The sequence below is a fragment of the Lycorma delicatula genome, chromosome 2 (assembly GCF_047948215.1).
Source record: "Lycorma delicatula isolate Av1 chromosome 2, ASM4794821v1, whole genome shotgun sequence".
Lineage (NCBI taxonomy): Eukaryota > Metazoa > Arthropoda > Insecta > Hemiptera > Fulgoridae > Lycorma > Lycorma delicatula.
The window spans coordinates 62,055,331-62,070,823 of NC_134456.1; positions in this window are offsets into that span (position 1 = coordinate 62,055,331).

A 15,493-nucleotide genomic window follows, 5' to 3' on the forward strand; every position below is an offset into this window, starting at 1 on the left:
GTATTTATCTACAGCAGAAAAATATATTCAACACTTTTTAAGATTGTAATTTTTAGGCACTAACTTTGATACATAAGGAAAAGTTTTTGTCCTTAAAACCTGAGGTTTCCATAAAAATTTTTTTTTTTTAAAAATCGCAGAATTACGAATTAATGGAATCTCTATATATACTTAACAAAACAGAGACTTCTTATTTGTAAAAAGGTGTGTATTTATTCCCTCGTATAGCCATTTTTGTACCGATTTGTCATCAAAAAATGCATTATACAGTTATTTTTAAATTCAATGTTATTTAATAAAAGTACTGATGAAAACACGTTTTAACAGTTTTAATTTGTGACTGATGAAAGAATAAAATACATTAATTCTGGTTCTGTACTTGCAATTTAAATTATTTTAATCAATTAGATCTTTTATAGCCTCTTAATAAATCAGTGTACACTACACTGATGTAAAAAATATTTCAACTTTTTTCAAAAAAAGAAAATTCTTTAACAAATGCAGTAAGACTTATATTTTGAGAGGAATCTTTTTAAATTATGGTTCAACGATGTATTTCAATAAATTATAATATATACTCGTCATTTATTCTGATTATATAGCTGAGAAATCCCGATTTTCAAAAGTACCTTTAACATCAGTTCATTTCTAAAAAAAAACTAAATTTTATACAAATTTTAAATTACATTCAGTTAGGATATTTTATTTAAATTACCAAAGAGATATGTTAAAGCTGTTTTTCATTTATTTGTTATTTTTTAAGAGATTAAATTTTTTAAATTCAGTGTTATTGAAAGAAAAAATTATGTGGACACTACATGACTTCCTTTTACGCCTATTAAATTACATTTACACATTTTTTTAAAATGAAAAGTACATAAAATTTTATTTCATTCATAACTTCTGATATTTTTTTCATATATATATATATATATAAAAAATCCCTCCTCTATGAATCATGAGACCTTGCCGTTGGTGAGGGGGCTTGAACGCTCAGGGATACAGAGTAGCTGGACCGAAGGTGCAACCATATCGGAGAGGTATCTGTTGAGAGCCAGACTAAGGAATGATTCCTCAAAGAGGGCAGCAGATCTTTCAGTAGTTGTTAGGGGCGTGAGTCAGAATGACTTAAACGGCCATATCAACATCACTCAGTCCTCTGAGTACTGCGCAGCTGAAAGCAATGGAAAACTACAGCTGTTTTTTTTTCCAAGAAAATGTGGCTCTGCATTTTCAAAAGCAATAATGGAGGCGCCTTCCTTGGTAAAATATTCCGGAGGTAAAATAGTCCCCCGTTCGGATCTCCGGGTGGGGACTACTAAGGAAGGGGTCACCAGAAAATTAAAAAATAACATTCTACGAGTCGGAGCGTGGAATGTTAGAAGTTTAAAAAAGGTTGGTAGGCTAGAAAATTTAAAAAGGGAAATGGATAGGATAAATGTGGATGTAGTAGGAATTAGTGAGGTTCGGTGGGAAGAGGAAGGCGACTTTTGGTCAGGTGATTTTAGAATAATTAACTCAGCTTCAAATAATGGGCAGGCAGGAGTAGGTTACATAATGAACAAGAAGATAGGGAAGAGAGTAGAGTATTTCAAAACGCATAGCGATAGAATCATTGTAATAAGGATAAAATCAAAACCTAAACCGACAACGATTGTTAACGTCTATATGCCTACAAGCGCCCATGATGATGATGAGGTAGAGTGTGTATACGAAGAGATTGATGAAGCAATTAAACACGTAAAAGGAGATGAAAATTTAATAATAGTTGGAGATTGGAATGCAAGCATTGGAAAAGGCAAGGAAGGAAATATAGTGGGTGAATACGGGCTGGGCAAAAGGAATGAAAGAGGGGACCGACTTATAGAGTTTTGCACGAAGTATAATTTAGTAATTGCCAACACCCAATTTAAAAATCATAATAGAAGAATATACATTTGGAAAAAGCCAGGCGATAATGCAAGGTATCAGATAGATTATATCATGGTTAAGCAAAGATTTAGAAATCAACTTGTTGACTGCAAAACTTACCCTGGAGCAGACATTGATAGCGACCATAATTTGGTGATAATGAAATGTAGATTGGGGTTTAAAAACCTGAAGAAAAGGTGTCAGATGAATCGGTGGAATTTAGAGAAGCTTGAGGAAGAGGAGGTAAAGAAGATTTTTGAGGAGGACATCGCAAGAGGCTTGAGTAAAAAAGATGAGGTAGAAAATGTAGAAGAAGAATGGGAGAATGTTAAAACGGAAATTCTTAAATCAGCAGAAGTGAACTTAAACGGAATAAAGAGAACTGGTAGAAAACCTTGGGTTTCAGACGATATATTGCAGCTGATGAATGAACGTAGAAAATATAAGAATGCTAGTGATGAAGAAAGTAAAAGGAACTATCGGCAATTAAGAAATGCTATAAACAGGAAGTGCAAACTGGTGAAAGAAGAGTGGATTAAAGAAAAGTGTTCAGAAGTGGAAAGAGAACTGAACATTGGTAAAATAGACGGAGCATACAGGAAAGTTAAGGAAAATTTTGGGGTACATAAATTGCAATCTAATAATGTGTTAAACAAAGATGGTACACCAATATATAATACGAAAGGTAAATTCGATAGATGGGTGGAATATATTGAAGAGTTATACGGAGGAAATGAATTAAAAAATGGTGTTATTGAGGAAGAAGAGGAAGTTGAGGAGGATGAAATGGGAGAAACAATACAGAGATCTGAATTTAAGAGAGCATTAAAAGATTTAAATGGCAGAAAGGCTCCTGGAATAGACGGAATACCTGTAGAATTACTGGGCAGTGAGGAAGCGATTTATAGATTATACAAACTGGTGTGTAATGTTTATGAAAAAGGGGAATTTCCGTCAGACTTCTAAAAAAGTGTTGTAGTAATGATATCAAAGAAAGCAGGGGCAGATAAATGTGAAGAATACAAAACGATTAGTTTAACTTGTCATGCATCAAAAATCTTGACTAGAATTCTATACAGAAGAATTGAGAGGAGAGTGGAGGAAGTGTTAGGAGAAGACCAATTTGGTTTCAGGAAAAGTATAGGGACAAGGGAAGCAATTTTAGGATGAGAGATGTTCCCTATCTCCGTTACTTTTTAATCTTTACATGGAACTAGCAGTTAATGATAGCTCCTGCAGTTCGATGGGCATGGTATAGCGATGTATTCCTGTTAACGAATGTAAAAAACAGTAATTCAACCCCCAATTTTTTTTAATAATCCTAGCCCAAAATGTTTATTGTACTTAGGAATTATTATGCCATTTTCGAATGCGACTCTTGTCTGGTTATTTAGTCATGGTTGTTACAGTATTTGAAAAAAAAATTTAATAAAACATTAAAATATATTAAAAATATCTACAAATAAGAAATTATGCTTTTTACAGTACAATGTGAAAAGATAAAGATGCTACGATTTGCTGATGATATAGTAGTTCTAGCCGAGAGTAAAAAGGATTTAGAAGAAACAATGAACGGCATAGATGAAGTCCTACGCAAGAACTATCGCATGAAAATAAACAAGAACAAAACAAAAGTAATGAAATGTAGTAGAAATAACAAAGATGGACCACTGAATGTGAAAATAGGAGGAGAAAAGATTATGGAGGTAGAAGAATTTTGTTTGGGAAGTAGAATTACTAAAGATGGACGAAGCAGGAGCGATATAAAATGCCGAATAGCACAAGCGAAACGAGTCTTCAGTAAGAAATATAATTTGTTTACATCAAAAATTAATTTAAATATCAGGAAAAGATTTTTGAAAGTATATGTTTGGAGTGTCACTTTATATGGAAGTGAAACTTGGACAATCGGAGTATCTGAGAAGAAAAGATTAGAAGCTTTTGAAATGTGGTGCTATAGGAGAATGATAAAAATCAGATGGGTGGATTAAGTGACAAATGAAGAGGTATTGCGGCAAATAGATGAAGAAAGAAGCTTTTGGAAAAATATAGTTAAAAGAAGAGACAGACTTATAGGCCACATACTAAGGCATCCTGGAATAGTCACTTTAATATTTTAAGGACAGGTAGAAGGGAAAAATTGTGTAGGCAGGCCACGTTTGGAATATGTAAAACAAATTGTTAGGGATGTAGGATGTAGAGGGTATTCTGAAATGAAACGGCTAGCACTAGATAGGAAATCTTGGACAGCTGCATCAAGCCAGTCAAATGACTGAAGAAAAAAATAAAAAATAAAAATTCAATAATAACAATAAATAAATAAATATATATATATATATATATATATGTATATTCATTTATTTATTGTTATTATTGGATTATTTTTTATCGTAATTTTTTTTTTTGCAATCGAAGGTTAATAATTATTAATAAATCAATATGCTTAAATTAAAAAAAAAAGTAGATGAAGTCTGATTCGAACTGATGTACCCTTGTAAGATCCAAATATTCCATTAATTAAAATTTCATTTGGATATAACTCTGGAACCAATGAAAATAAGTACCACTTATGATATATCGTTAAAAAGCTCTCAATGAGAGCTAACTACTGCTGTTAAAAAAAAGTCTAAAATCAAGATTTTCTTTAGATTTTCGGCTTTTTGGACACTTTTGGTTCAGTTGATTGCAATCAAAAAGGGAGGTGCAATTTCAAAATCCTACGGCTAATCGATTTCGGTGGGGAGGATTCACCTAGTACGTTGGTTTTTGAGTTATGCGAGATACATACGTACGTAGAGACGTCACACCGAAACTAATCAAAATGGATTCAGGGATGGTTTAATTGGATATTTCCGTTGAAATTGAAAACTAAATTTTTTCGCGATCACAATTCTTTCTTTACTTCGTACAAGGAAGTAAAAAGACCGATGATGAAGTTAAAAAATGCCTTATTCATTTTAAAAAAAAACCGAAAATTATAAATCACAAGAATAAAATTACTTATACGTTATTGGCCATTTAGACCCTTAACTCTATAAGACTGATATTAAATAAATAAGGGGTATTCATAATAAACGTTTTTTTTTACTAAATCATTAATCTATACCTTTCCAAACAAAATTACACATATCTGGAATGAGATGAATAATTTGTTCAACTTCTGTAAAAATTGCTTATTGATGCTTAAAATGTACGTTTAAATGAAATTTCTTATCACCGAAAAAAGTATTACAATTTTATTTGAAACTATTCTTCAGATGTCGGCGACGTAAATTTTGTAATTTAATCCTAGCAACGGCAGTAAAAATTCATAAAATACGAGTACATTTATCAGGGTTTAAGCTTGACCACAATGAGTCCGTTATCATTGTTTATGCAGAACCCATTTTCATCACCCTCTTCTAGTCTTTCACCAATCCTGACTTAATGCGTCTATTGGCTCTACATGAGTAGGTGGCTTGAAACGGATTATTGGCTGTAGAGTAATGAGGAGGCGAGGCGTCAAATAATTTAATGCTGCTCATCGTAGTACACCGTAATAGTTGGCCTAATTATGTATACAATTGTTGTACTAATTTATAAACAGTGTTTCGTCCATTTTCAATGATCTTCTAATCCAAATATCGTTTTTAGTTTTATTTCCTTCAACTTAAAAACAAAAGAAAAATATTCGAAATAAGAATTAATTAATTATCTATCTCATTGATTAGAGATGCAGCATTTGCATGCAAAATCTTTCATCGTTTAAAAAAATTTAACTTTAAGATTTTTAAATTTAAAGACAAAAATATGATTTTAACTTCAAAAAAAAATTATTTTTGAAGGAAAAAGAAAAATGGAGAATGGATGACGGTTAAAATAAATTTTACAATGTAACAGCAAAAGGTTATTTGAACTGAATAATGCCTCGCATCTTCACTGAACAGCAACTTTTTTTATTTATTTAGGTCACGTTCATAAATGTTACACATTTTAATACTAAGGTGTTCGACTGTCATATTAGCCACGGATACTCAGTTCATTAACTCTATGAAGAACGAACAGATAACCGGGATATTGCTGTGGTTTTAACATTCCAGAATTGGCTATCGGGTAATTTTATTACTTAAATTGCACGGAGCCAACCTGACTACAATAAACGTTTTATGTACAAAAATAATCAAATTTTTTTCCATTAATTTGTACTTATTTTAAATTTGTTATTATTTTCAAACAATCTATGAATTTTCAATTAATCTAAAAAAAAAGTTAAATGACAAATTTTTTAAATACATAAGATTAATTAAAAAAAAAAAAAATACATACAAAACTGCTTCCCGTAATACTGCTGAAGTGATTTCGGGCATCCCTCCTGTTCTGTTGAGGGTTCAAATTCTGTACAGAGTGTGGAACGGAATATCTAAAGTTGAGTCTAGACAAATCCTTTTGAGAGATTGGCAGGAAGTCTGGAATGCTTCTCCTATGGGAGAATTGACAAGACGCATTATACATAACATTGATCTCTGGATTCACCGTGGCTTTGGGTAGGTGGGATTCTACCTCCCAGCTGCTAACCGGGCATGGGGAGTTGGAGGGATACCTGTGCTGGTTTGGTAAACGTGCTACCTCTGTTTGTAGATCCTGCGAATCACAGGACACACCGGAGCACACTATATACCACTGTTGTAGGTTGGACGGTGTTCGACAGGTGCTGGGTTTGACCTGCTTACTCCGGGGAAGACTATGAGTTATATGCTTTCCAGTAGGCAGGCCTGAAGAAACGTGGAGAAGCTAGCTAACAGAATATTGAAGACAAAATCCCGTGACGGTTGGGATCTCGATCGTGTGTAACCACGCGTGTGTTTAATTAGGGAGGGCAGCCTCGATCTGGAGAGGACGGTTTGCCGAGGTGGGTTGTTCTTGATGAGGGATGGGGGACCCCTTGTGGTAGTTTTTTTGTATAACAACTGGATAGCCTCATACAGGAACACTGCTAAAAAATTTACACAGGAAGTGGGTACTCTAATGGGTTGCTAATAGTAATGACTTACTAATATAATATAAAATAAAGATCCGACCGGCAGCCCGACCTGTCATGCCGGTAGGTGGGAAGGGCTGTTAGAGTAGAAAACACACCCTACGTTGTTCTACGCATAATTGCCGGTCCGGCGTAGGGGATAAAGGGGAAAAATACATAAGATTACCTTTATTGAAAAAGTTTTATTTTTTTTATAACCTTAGAAAAATGAAAATAATAACTTTCCTGAAATACATCGATTTTTAAAAATTACAATAAATTTTTTCTATTTATTATCTAGAATTTCATTTTTTATTTTTTTAAATATTAATAAAAAGTACTTTTACCACTTTTTTAGGCTGTATTAATGTATTATTATTGTTAAAAATACACATTATTACCATAAATCGGGTTCGTGTACCTATTCCACAATGAAAGCAAAAGTAGAGTAAAATGACTTGAGTGGATGAATAATCATAAAAAATATGTTGTTCAGTCCTCTTTTGTGATGAATATCAGGCCATAAAAATCTTGTTGAGATGAGTGAAAGATACTACAAATAAATATATTATTTAATATGAAAGAAAAAGCTTGTTTTTGAAGCATTATACTTCTTACGTATTTCATGGGCAAAAAAGTTGAATATGTTTTATGTTTAAACTTATCTTTCTGAGTTGGTTACTTTCATATTATAGTTAATACATTACTGCATCTGAAACAGTGTTTGAATATATAAGTTCTGCCTGTCGTTTTATTTTACGTTTACTATGGTTAGTTACAAAAAATGTATTTTTTGGCTCTCAGTAAAGATAGGAAACGTTTTATTTTACATAATCGTGTGTTTTAATTACAATGTATAAACAATTTTAATTTTATTTAACAATAGAATGGAAAGAGATTTGTAAAAAATAAATAATTTTCATTGAATCTGCTGGCAACATTGCCTGTCTGTTACAGAGGTTTATAGCGATCTACAGTCCTCCTCAGAGAAACAGCCCTACAGACAAGTACAAGGTTTATTCTATGCTCGGCGATTACGTTAAAAAAATTTTAATATTTTACTCTCTTCTAAAAAATTGTAAAGATTGGATAGAATTGTTTTAAATCATTATGGAAAATTTTATTTTGCAACCTTTTTTTCATTTTTTTACCAATTACATGTGCCTTTTCATATGCCTTTTTTGAATGTGCCTTTTCATTCCGAAGGAGGAGATGCCACCGTAGGGGAAGGTCAAAGTATACCCCAACCACACGTACCGCATCTACCCTATTTCTTATCACCCTGGACGTTTTTCTTCAGAGAACATTTTATTTTTTATAATTTTAAGGCCTTTAGGTTGATTGTCCATCTACTCGGAACCAGATACACATCTGAAATCATTATTAGAATGCAGGAAGAACACGAGTGTATACAGTAAAGGAGTCAACGGTATTTCCAATTAGAATTTGCAACAAATAAAATCAAAATACCAAATCCGTTACATCCTGACAATTATATTAAATTTACTGCTCCTTTCTCATTAGACACTCTGTTCAACTGTAGACCTGAAGAGTTCTGAAATCAATTATTTATCTACGTAACCGCAAAATTCCCACCATTTCAACCCTTGATCTAAGAAATTACGTCAGAATTTTAATTTTTCTCTACTGTTTGATATTATCTCTAACCTGTTGCCTTTTCTCTTTGGACATATTCAGACCCAAGTCCACTACGTATGGAAAACTTAGAATAACACGACAAGCACCATTTTCAAGATCCAACATAATCTGTAACATTATCACCAATTCTTATCTTCCTTAAGCAATGATTGAACTTCCATGAATAGGCTGCCAACAAATGAATGGTCGATAGCCAACGATACAATCTCTGGGAAATGGATAGTATAACTGGATGCTTATACCTACTAAAAAGAGCATTGCTCCACTTTTCCTGCCGTGCTTCAACTACTACATCTTATCTAAATGCCTTTTTTTTATACGTTTTGTAGGTATATACAGTAAAATATTACTATAACCAGCGTATCAGCCAAAATGAATGTTCCATACAACTGTTCGCAATTGCCTTGTTACAGTGCTTGAAACGTTAGTGGTCTCTACATTGAAACGGACCACAGGAAAACGTTTAAAATAGATACTGTACAACTATATTAATAAACAAACTTAAACACTAATTATTTATATTTTCTGCTAACAAAAACGTGGAACTTAAATATGCACTTCCAGGAAAACGGCTGAAAAACTTGTTGATTTTTATGCTTAATTCCTGAAGATTTTCCTCACAGTATCAGTGAAATTAAATTTCTTAAAATTAATATAGAAAATAAGTAGTTTAAAACAAATAACAAAAACTATTTTTTTACATTTGTAATGAATACTAATATTTATTAGATAATAATCTAATGCAGTATTACACATTTAATTTCTTAAATTCGGATCATTCTAGGCAAAACAATGAAAAAGAAACAAAGAATTTAAATTTTATTGTATTTGTTCATATCAATAACGTTTATGGCAGCGTCAAATACCGAATAATTCACTATACATCTTATTTTCTATTACCCTGTAATATTTACAATAGTAAATTTAAAATCGACCAATAGCATATAACAAAACAGTTAATAAAATTAGAAACAAATTTATTTTAGGCAAACAATTTATTTTATTGCGCCTTTGATCGTGGATCTATATTTATTTTTATACTACTACTACAGTCTTTGAAGCATGCATAAAGTTTGCAAATTAAATTTAAATGTGTTTTAGAGAATGTAGCTCAGGTGTATATATATATATATATATATATATATATATATATGTGTGTTATTTTTGTTTTGGAATTTGGCCAGAGTTCGACGGACACTTACAGGTAACCAAAACGAATTGTTTTGACTTGTCATTTATAGTTAACATTTCCTTATTTTATTATTGGATTAATATATCTAATCGGGAATATTTTAATTACGGATGAGGAAGTCACCCGGTTTGTTTTTCCATGAATATTGAGAATATTAAGTAATGTTTAGTATTTTGTATATTCAACTTAATTTAAAAACCATTTTTAATTTAATTCAGCATGTATTTGTGAGGTTCTACTTGCAGTTTGAATATCCTGTTCTCATGTTCCACAATTTATAAAGTGAATGTGAATTTATCAATTGTTGCATATAAATTAGACTCATACCTTTGATCTTAAATAAATTTCAATAACTGACAGTTAAAGAGCTCAACAATACTCCGCCAAATTCCTATCGAAAAATAAAGTGCAGTTTGAATATCCTGATTTCAAGTTTTACAATTTATAAATTGAATGGGAATTTATCAATTGTTGCAAGTAATTTAGTCTGATATCTTTAATCTTAAATAAATTTCAATAATTGACGGTTAAAGAGTTCAACAATACTAGCCAAATTCCCATCGAAAAATAAAGTGCTGCTATTTAATTAAGTAAAAATTTTAATAAGTAAACAATAAGAAAATGAAATATTATTTAGTTCGCTAAACTTTCAGAATAGATTCTGAAGATTCTCAATTAAGTACTTCTTGTTTTTATCAGTCCCTTTCATATTTATTTAAACCGTTTTTTTTAAATTTGTTCAATCATTTTTAAATCCGATATGTTTTTATTTATTCTTTTGCGTAAATGTGATTTTACGCTAATCATCCCTGTATATAACTGAATTTAAAGTTCTAATTAGTATGTAAAAGTGATTATTTTAAAATTAAAGCACATAGAACAAGCAAACAAAAATTTTAAATATAAATTTTACCAAAAAATATTTTACACGGTTTTCATAAAATTTAAAAGTTTGTTTTTACCTAAAAGTCTATATTTTTACATGGAATCTTTTACAAATAATTGAAAAATAGACATTTATGTTAGAGCAGTTGGAGCGAGAACAGCAGTCGCAGCCTGAACATAAGTTGTTGCTTTAGGCTTGCGGGTGTTTAAAATCTTCTTTGCCTCGAAGTAGCTCACCTCCTGCAAGGTTGTGACTTCCTGTACAGGTACTTTGTCTTTGTAAACAGGACAGTTTTTTCTTGATCTGCATGAATGCTTTTTCTTTCTTTTTCCTGTTTAGCCTCCGGTAACTACCGTTTAGATAATACTTCAGAGGATGAATGAGGATGATATGTATGAGTGTGAATGAAGTGTAGTCTTGTACATTCTCAGTTCGACCATACCTGAGATGTGTGGTTAATTGAAACCCAACCACCAAAGAACACTGGTATCCACGATCTAGTATTCAAGTCCGTGTAAAAATATCTGGCTTTACTAGGACTTGAACGCTGGAACTCTCGACTTCCAAATCAGCTGATTTCGGAAGACGCGTTCACCACTAGGCCAACCCGGTGGGTGCATGAATGCTATCCTTTACAGTTTACACAGGAAGGACGATCCTTGCATGGTTCCCCATCATGAATTTTTTCAACAAACATGCATATTTGTATCCTTTCGCGACGAGCAGCGGTGTAGCCAAAATGGTGATACCTGAAAATATTTAATTGGTTGCGGCACAAAAGCCCCACATCCAATTGGTGTATTCCTGTACGCACTTCTCCGGCAGGGTTGGTTTGTTGAAAGTAAGTACATGAGAGGCAGACGGAAGAACTTCGCCGTTCCTCCTCATGTTCAACCTTTGATATTCTATCACTCCTTGAGGTGTCAACTCTTCTACAATTTTCTGCTCCGTGCAGTTGGGTAGATCCCGACAAACCGCAACACCCTTTGAGGTATTAAAGGTGCTGTGAGGATCGACTCGTACAGCAAACTCACCTATCTTCTTTAGCCCAAGAATCTTCTGCAACTGGTTATCATCAGTTGTGTCTACATAACGTCCGTTGTAAGTTTTTGGATTTCCTTTACTGGACCTCCAGCACAATTAATTATCTCTCGAGCGATAAGGAAAGGACTTACCCTCGAAATATTATCATCCTCTCTACTAATTACCAGATATTTTGGATTAGAAAATCTATTCTCGTATAAAGCTATCTGTATACGCTTAACCTCATTTTCCATCGTTCCTGGCTCCTGACTTTTTCTCTATTTCGCTCATATGAAACGGCTGGTTCAAGACGAAGGTGTTTACCTCTGTCACGTTTGATATTTGTTCAATTTCCATGGTTTTCTATCCCTTCCGTAGCAAAGCTAACCGCCGGGATACATTACCATTCCAGGGCTACCAATCCGGTCCGGTACTCTGGTGGAACCGGCATATGTCCTGGCAAAGAGCGGATGCATAATCTCTGCACTGACTCCAAGCTCCTACACACTGAAGTTTTCAAGACTCCCATGCACTGACATAAATGGGCACCCTAGCTACATGCTTGCCATCACGGAAGGACATGTGGACAGCGGAAGGGCCTCCGTTACACCTGCAATCAGTTCGACCTGGCCGCCACATCGCCAGCTCTAAAGATGGTGTGAATCCATTTCCTTAATCATTTTAATTTTCATGTCTGCAGGTGGCCGAAAAATCCAGTCCTTGTAGAACGACCTGTAGGTGGAATCAAGCCGAAGGAAATTCTATCGCCGAGGAAAATACTCGGAGCCCCGTTAGCCAGCATTATGAATAGTACTTATCTACAGCTGTTGCCAACCTGGACGTGGAATGTATATGTTACGTTCCGGATGGAGGTATTATCTACCTCAGGGCAGTAGAAGTATTGTTTTATGTAGAATAAGTTTTGCTGAAACCTTTTATCCTTTCGTACTACAAACCTCCACAAAGTCTTGGTATAAGGGGTTTTGGAGGCAGGTATACTAAAAAGAATTAGAATAGTCAATGCTGAATAAGGAAATGGAGAAATCCCAAACTGTGATTCTAGACCCACAGAAGAGATATTATGTTTACTCTAATAAACATAGAATATTTTAACCGGATTAATGATAACTTCATACTGGTTTTTTTATTCGCCGGGTTACCGTCAGGTATTTCTTCAGCGGATAGCGTGTGAAAAAGCATACCTGATCGGGATTCGAAATGGTCCCAGACTTCACATTGGCTGCTAAAGTTGAACGTGACATTATAATATTTAAATCTAGTTTGTGTAATATTTTAAATATAATTTTTTAATCAAATTCTCTCAGTGAAAATACTATAGTAATTAGATACATTGGAGTAGCTTGGTGAACGTCTTTCCCCACCTCAAATGCGTATATATGATACGGTTGCAAGTCTAATTCCAAAATATCCCTGCCAAACAGAGCAATATATACATTTTGCTTAAGACGTAAGTAGAAGCAAAATATTTAACACATTTTTCTTGACAGAAAGGGTACAATAATTAATTGCTTTATAAAGCTGGTCCAACTTTCTCATGCATGGCTCTGATACAAGCTTACCAGAGTTGCCTTCTCTGAGAGTAAGCTGTTCATTATATACAGCCAATACGTTTAGTGATACTTATAGGACAGAATAATCCCTGCATTTCATCAATTGGCATGCTAATATGCAGTGACGTATTTCTATACGCTAAAGAAATCATCGGGAACCACTCTACTCTTCGCTTTCCTTAATAAGCCGAGCATGAATTCTTGTCTTGAGAATGGTTAAACAGATTTCATGTCGGATTTATATCTCACATCAGATCGCCTATAACATATCGCCTATAACGTATGTTAACAAAGATTAATATACCAAGTATGTCATCAAGCCTTAATAAAGCTGTAATGCACTTATCATTTGTCAAAATACGTTTTTTTTTTTACCGTTTTCTTTAGAAGATGTAAAACTATATTTTATCGCATAAAAATAAGTAAATTTAAATATTGATTTATTTTAGTTATATCATTCATGAGTAAAGGTCGAATAACTTATAAATTGGTGTTAATTTTTTAGGCTATGGAACTTACCAGTGTTCCATTTAAGAACGGAAGGTTATAAAAGGTATCCTAACGGTCATATGTAGGTTAGCTTTATATAGGGCTGCTCGTTTAAAACGATAACAAAGCGTATTACAACACAAAGCGATGATGCAATATTTTTGTATTTTGTATGCAGTGGAAAATGATAGGGCCGGACAAGGAACATCTCATATCTTTCTGGCACAGGTGATCTTCCTCTGTTAATGTTTAATATAGATCAAAAAACAAACACGTTTGCTTACTGTACTACAGAAACATAAATCTACGGGATCACGTGGTTAGACCAATGAGGGCACACATGTACACGCACGCGTATATATATTCCTTTAAATATATGGACCAGACAGCTACATAAGTCATTATAGAATATATAGGCCTACTATTGTTAAAAACAATAGTAGGTGCAGAAAACTGTGAAATTATTTACTTTTCTGGTTTTGACTTAAAATTTAACTTCCTTCTATAATTCAGTTTATGTATAGATGTTAAAAATATATATATAAATAAATAGATTATTAATTAATGAGATAAATCTTTTCTTTTGTTTTTTCTTAAATTTTTGTTATGAAAGTCGTTCCTTGTCATTTCATGCTGAAGTGATACGAAGATAATTTTAAGAAATATTAATCTGATTAATGTATCTTCAAAGTTATGTTAATTTATTAATGTTAAAGTGAATAATTTTACTACTATTTAAATTTTTTAATTTTAAATAAACAATTTCCGGATTTTACCCAAAATATTATCTTAAGTATAAGGCTAGTTAAAATTATGAACTAATTTTTATATTTGTAGATATTAATAAAAATGAATAACTTAAAATGGAAGTGAAACTCACATCAGTTGATAATCTTGTGGTCATTTTATCAATCGAATTATAAATTGAAAATTTTTTAGACAAAATAATTTAATTAAAAATGTTAACAAAAAAAAATCAAAATACGAAAAATCTCAATACATTTTTACTAAATTATATAAACATTTTTCGAGGCATGATGTGACCTAGAAAAAAATATTTATTACAAAATACTCTTTTGATAAACGATTAACTTATAACGATATTATAATACTTAAAGATTTACTCTTACGTAAGCGCTCTCTTCCTTGATTTTTTCCTGTTTAGCCTCCGGGAATCAACGTCAGATATTACTTCAGAGGATGATATGTATGAGTGAAAGTGAGGTGTACTCTTGTACAGTCTCAGATTGACCATTTTCGAGATGTGTGATTAATTGAAATCCAACCACCAAAGAACACCGGTATCCACGATCTAGTATTCAAATCCGTATAAAAGTAACTTCCTTTACTAGGATTTGAACGATGGAACTCTCAACTTCGAAATTATCTGATTTGCGAAGATGCGTTACTAAACCAACCCGGTGGGGTTCTCTTCCTTGATTTGCAGATCCTCAAAACGCCAACTTTATTTAAAGGTTAAATTTACAGCTTTTGTACTTACAATACAACGTTCTCAATCGAAACTATCAGCGAAAACACCAGTGCAACCTTATATGTGTAATAACACTCAGAACTCAAACCCTATACTTTAAAAAATAATTTACTCTATATACTTACGTTTTAAACATAAATGCTTAATTATCAACTACACAACTATCTGTTAATATAGTCTCGTCAGATGTACAAATCAGTCCTGTGCGAAGACTGAAACGACGCTCTATAAAAACATCATAAGCCATAATTAATTAAAATATTAATTGTTCGTT